Genomic DNA, 6,000 nt, shown 5'->3' on the forward strand with positions numbered 1-6,000 from the left:
CAGAGACATTTGGGAAGGGCAGCTCAAGTCTGCACAACTTCCCCCAGATTATTTCTGGAAGCCAGAGCTATGCAGGGGATGGAGGGAGAGGAAGGGCTGCTCTGCCATCAGGTGTAACTCTGAGTGCTGTCACTCAGGTGGGGACCATCCTAACAAAGGGCCCTTTGTCCTCAACTTCCCCTTGTGGTGGTAACATTGTCCTCCCTGCAGAATGGCACAATGGGGCATTGTGAAGAGTATAAAATGGACCTCTTGTTCCAGCATCCAGTGCTCCAGCTGGGGCTGGGACTCAGCTCTAGGCTCCCTCTTGGATTTGCCCTCGGTGGGTGAGGCAAGCAGAGGGTCTGCAGAAAACTCAGGTCCTCGGCGGCTGGAGTCTTTTACCCCTCGCCTACCCTCCTGGGATGCCATCTGGAACCAGCTTTTAAGCAGCTCACACAGGGCAGGACTGAGCCAAGAAAAGGGTGGTGTTCTTGCCTGTTTCTGCCCGAGTTTAATAAGAAGTACATTGGGAAACTAGGCATGATGGTGCATATCTGTGATCCTACTACTGGTGGTGCCGAGGCAGGAGGATTACTGCAAGTTTGAGCTAACTGAAACACACACTGGAGTATTGCTCACCCATAAAAAGGGGTGAAGTTAAACATGCTATAGTATGGATGAACCCCAAGACCTCAAGCTGAGATAAGTCAGATACGTTATAGGATACTATTTTTTTTAAAAAGGCACTTCCATTAGGAAAGACAGATTTGTGGTTTCCAGGGCTTAGGGAGAAAGAAGGGGATATGGAGATTCCTTCAGGAATGTTTTGAAACTAGATGGATACATAACCTTGTAGATTTCCTTCATGCTGCTGAATCCTTTGGTTTATGTAAATTTTCTCTCTCTCTCTCTCTCTCTCTCTCTCTGACATCTATGTTGCTCAGGCTGGCCTTGAACTTGAAGCCATCCTCCTGTCTTTGTCTTACAAGTATTGGGATTACAGATGTCCACCACCATGCCTGGCTTTACCAACAATGTAAAAAAAAAAAAAAAAAGTAAACAAAAACTCTGAGTAAGTCCCTGAAGTTGAATGTTTCACAGTTATCTAGAAGGAAGGTACGGCTTGTGCTTGTCAGAGGAAGCTGTGTCTTACACCATGTTTGTCTGTGCCTTGAACATCTGGCAGCTAAGCTGCTAGGCCTACCTTCAGCTGTGGTCCACCCAGAACGCAAAGCCCAGATTGAGCAAAGCAGCTGGAGGTTCATATACAGGAGGGAGCCACGGGGAGGTGGGGCTGAGGTTTGTTTCTGTCACTTCAGAGGCCACCAACATGAAGCAGGCTTCTAAATATCACTTTTAGCCAAAAACTACAGAAGCAGTCAAGTTGGCAGGCCAGCGGAAACTGAGGTGAGTGGTCCTGGGGCCTCTGGCAGCAGCAGATGTTAAAAAGGCAAAGTAAAGAGGGTTCCAAAGAGGGACTTCCAGCTCAGGTCCAGGCTGGTGACGCCGGAGGCCTGGGGCTCACTGTTCCTAGTTGGGTCCTGTGCTCCAGCTGCCTGAATCCTCCAGCACAGTGGCTAAATGGGTAGGGGACAGGGCACACTGCCCACTAGCTGGCAGCTCTCCCAGCAGCTGCGGAATGGCTTCACAGAGGAATGAGCCCCCTGTCAGCACCTCATCCAGCTGTCCCCAGGCACCCTGGCCCAGCAGTCCCCACTGTCTCAGGGTTATTGTCCCTGACACGCAGTCGCAGCTGTCTCTGGCTCCCCAAGAACCCACCCTGGGCTGAATATAATCGTGCACCCTTCATTTACCCCAATTTTTCACGTCTTGAAGTCTGCTCGTGAAAGGGGGGGTAGGATCCACATCTGTTGCCTTTTCCTAGAAGAGGGGTCAGTTGGGCTGGTCCCCTCCTGCCCCACCCTGACTGTCCAGTGGCCAAAACCCATCAGAGCCCAGCAGGTGTGGCAGCGAGCAGGTGTCATGCCATTTGCTGGCTGGCCCGAAGCTGGGGTACACAAGCGGCTGTTCTCCTGGCTACTCTCCTCTTTTGCTGCACCCTCAGCTCCCCCATGCACCCCAGGGAGATGAAGCCTTGTGAATCTCAACAGCAGCTGTGACTTCGAGGCAGAACGGAGGTAAAATGTCTGGGGCAGGGCTCTGTAGCAGAACACGGCTGTGAGCTACGTTCCGAGCTGAGAGAACTCTCGGAAAGTCCCGTCCCAGAGATCAGAACCCAGAGGCCTACGGGTTGGACTCTGCCCACAGGGCCATACTGTCACAAGGTCAGCCACCAACTGACATAACCAACAGTCCTAAACAACAGTATATGGTCTGCTGGGATCTAACTGGAACCTCCCTCACCACATTCAAGGGGATAAATGCAGGCCAGACACAAGAAAGCCATTTATTAGTGTGTTTAATTGGCCCTGGGCATTTATAGGTATCTGGAATTGTCAACCATGGCAGAAGAAGTCCAGGCTATTTGTTACATTGTTATTCTAAGTCACCCTTTGCCTTACAGCTTAAACTGGAAATAGAGTTCTGATTAGTAAAGTTGTAACTGCAGACACCACAAGTAGGCAGGAAGCCCTACTGGATCTGAAACTCGGAGATGGGAGGATGAACACAGAAATCAGGTGGCCCATGAGTGTCCTGAGTATCTGAGTGAGTCCCCATGAGTATCTGTTCCGGGATGTTATGTCTCACTTCTTGGAAGCGCAACACCCATGGGATTCTGGCATGGAGTAAGTAATGAGGAAAGGCAAGGATCAAGGTGGTGTGTTGTCCCCCAGATGAATCCAAGGCATGGGGCTAGAGATCCAAGTGTCTAGTGTCAGAATGAGCCTCTCTATGTTCACTTAGCCCATGTAGACACACCCTGTCACCAGACCTCACTCCAGTATTTTTGCTAAAGGCTGCATGTAGTTGGTTTCCACCCAGGAAAAGCTGTTTGTGTGCCCCGAGGACCCTGCTGAGGATGGCTCTGACTTCAAAAGCACCAACTGCCAAATGCCAAGGAGGAAGGACCAAGGCCCACTGTATACCGTTGGGAGTCAGCTCCACCCAGGGCCCTGATAGGGTGAAGGATGGGATCCAGCTTGAAGTTCAGGAACCCAGGAGCTCCGGAGGCATCGTTGCAAAGCAATGGAAACAACAGCCATTCCCAGCACCTCTTGAGCCCCCACACACCCGTCACATCACAGAGGCTAAGTGTCGTACTCCAGTGTGGGGGTTATATAGATCCCCTTTCCTAAACCATTTCAGGCTGAGAACAGTCCCAACCTGCTGTCACCAGTCCCTTCCAAAGCAGTGTGCCTCCTGAACACAGGAGTTGCTGCTGGGCTGGAGAGAGCATGATCACCCCACCCCTGGGGCCAGAGGCATGCTGGGAGCACCCAGTGTAGCATGGCATAGTATAGGAGTAGGCTGCAGATGCAGTACTGTAGGAAAACTGCTCCTGTGGGTCTGAGAGATGGAGCATGGAGCAGCAGACAGGGATGGGTACTGACACCAGAAGCTCCCCTATAGACGACAATTCTATTGAGGAACCAGCTCATTTCCACTGCAGACAGCACTGACCATAGTATCCCTGAGTCTACTGGATTAAGATAGGGGTAGGTGGCAGCATGCTTGGCCCAGTGCCCAGAGCACGTTACTGGGAGGCCAGCCTTCTGGGATTGACAAGTAGACTTTACAAGCACCAACTGTCCAATGGCAAGGAAAATTCAGGGCCTCTCAGAACCCAATGGGCAGGGCAGTGGTCAACAGGGGCCCTGTTCTGAGTTCACCCTCACTGTCTCCACATTTTTCTCTTCCAGGCCAGCACCAGCCATTAAAAATCTCCATGGCTATGCCGGGATGCCCTACCAACTGCCTGGCATCCAGTTCTGGATGCAGGGGAAGAGGGAGAAACAGACCAAGGCTGAGGACACACAAGCCAACCTGAGGTTTACAGATCTGCTCCATGACCCTTTCCCAGCCTCCAAGACCACTGGTCCAGGAATGGGCACCTCAACCAAGTTCAGCCAATGATATCTTCTCTCTAGAACTGCAAGCTCCACACGATAATGGGAAAGTCCGGGGCCAGGGAACAGTCAAACACTTGGACTCGGGCAAAGCTAGCGGCAGCCAAGGAGGCAGATGGGGTCAGGAAGAAAAGGGAAGAGAAGGAGGAACTGGTCCACACCTGGACAAGGTCTGATGGCCCACAGAGTAAAAGCTGAGAGGTGGCTTCAATAGCTTCCACTCATGTTTTTAAAGATCCGTAGGTCCCTGTGATATCAAAGCCCCGTGCTGTCTGAGGCTTGCAGGGCCTTCTGCACATGATGACGCCCACGGGAACTCTTGTTTTTGCCTTTTATAGTAGCTGTAGGTCTCAGCCAAACCATCACATCCTTGAGATTTCTGGGACCATCCTTCTAAAACTCTTCTCCCCTGCAGAGTACATCTCGAGGAAGGACTAGTTCCCTCCCTGCCCTTGACACTAAGAACCCCAGGCCAGAGACTACGAAGCAGGCTCCTGATAGTTTGATATGGTCCTGGGAGGCCCTGGCATGACACTGTGTTTGAGCAGTCCTAGAGAACACAGGAGCCCACCCTGAATGAGAACTCAGGCTTGTGCTTTCTTAGAAACGTAGAGGTCTCTCTGTTAGGGCCTGCAGGTCTGACAGGCACAGGGGGTTGGGACCTGTCCTGATGTGGACCTGGTCTCCATCCTCAGCTCTGCCACTGAGACTTCTTTTGCTGCTGTGGATGGCGATATGACGGTGCACTCGATAGCAGGGTCTGTATGCCTTCAAGAAACTTCCTGTCCAAGAGGTGGGACCCCGAGTGGAGGGACTCCCCAAGGGAAAAGACCACCATTGTAGATGTACAGGGAAGGATCTTGGGGGTTAAAATTAGGGCAGAATTCAGCAGACAATGGCAGTTAGCTCTCCGTCCACCCCCACCCCCACACCAGAGAGAGAGAGACAGACAGACAGACAGAGACAGAGAGACACACACAGAGAGAAGAGAGAGCAAGCAACTAGAATAAGGTCACCATGAAGACAGTTTCTCTTCCTTAGCTGTCCCGTTAGCAGGAAGCAGGGACTTGGACCTCCTTCTTCTGTCAAGAGCTGTAGATGCCCTAAGGCCACAATTGCACTGGACTGGCCTTTTCCAGGTCTGCAGGGAAAGTCTGACTGGAGGCTGGGATTCCAGATCTGGAGATCAGGACACCACTCAGGGCTTGGCTGGAGTTGGGAATTATTAGAGACCGCAGTTCTTCCTTGCAGCCGCCCCCCACTGGCTTGGGAAACAGGTGGTCTCATTTAGGGTTACCGGGCACTCGCGATGCCACCCAGACAAGCTTAGGGTGGCAGGTACATCGTCTCCATTGAGTTTGGCGAGAGACTTGTAGCTGCACTTGGAGACCTCCGGGCTGGGAGCCAATTCGCGGGGGCGACCTCGGGTGCGGCTTAGAGTCCCGGCTTGGCGCTGGCCTCGGGAGAAACGTCCCCTCTCCGACCCTGAGCACTCTCCGCCTTCTCTCTAGGCGCTGAGGAGAAGCGGCCCAGCGTGGTTTCCGCCTCTGCCAGACCACCCAGGCCCGCCCGCCAGGGCCTCCGCACCCCCGCCACGGGTCATACCCGGAAGGACCCGGGCCCCCGCGTCCGGCCCCGCCATCCGCCTGACCGCCCCAGGGACTCAGCAGCCGCTGCCAGAGCAGCCCCGCCCAGCGCCCCGGCCCTTCTACCTCAGTCTAGCCCCGGGGTCCTCCAGCTCACCTAGGTGCGCGAGTTACCAGGGTCACCTGGTGGCTCCTGTCACTGCGCCACCCTGCGGGCAGAACCCAGGTCTAGTTGCAATAGCGGATTCGAGCCCCACAAAGGAAAGAGATGTTGGGCTCAGGAACCTTGTGAATTAGCATCCTCTGTTGTCGCCCGAAAGTCAAGCCAAGCTGCAGAGGTCCATGCACTGAGCAGTCAGTCAGTCACCCTTAGCCCTCTGACCCTGCCTCAGTCGAGGGATCAG

This window comes from Micromys minutus, assembly GCF_963924665.1.
Source record: "Micromys minutus genome assembly, chromosome: 31".
In the NCBI taxonomy this organism is placed as follows: Eukaryota; Metazoa; Chordata; class Mammalia; order Rodentia; family Muridae; genus Micromys; species Micromys minutus.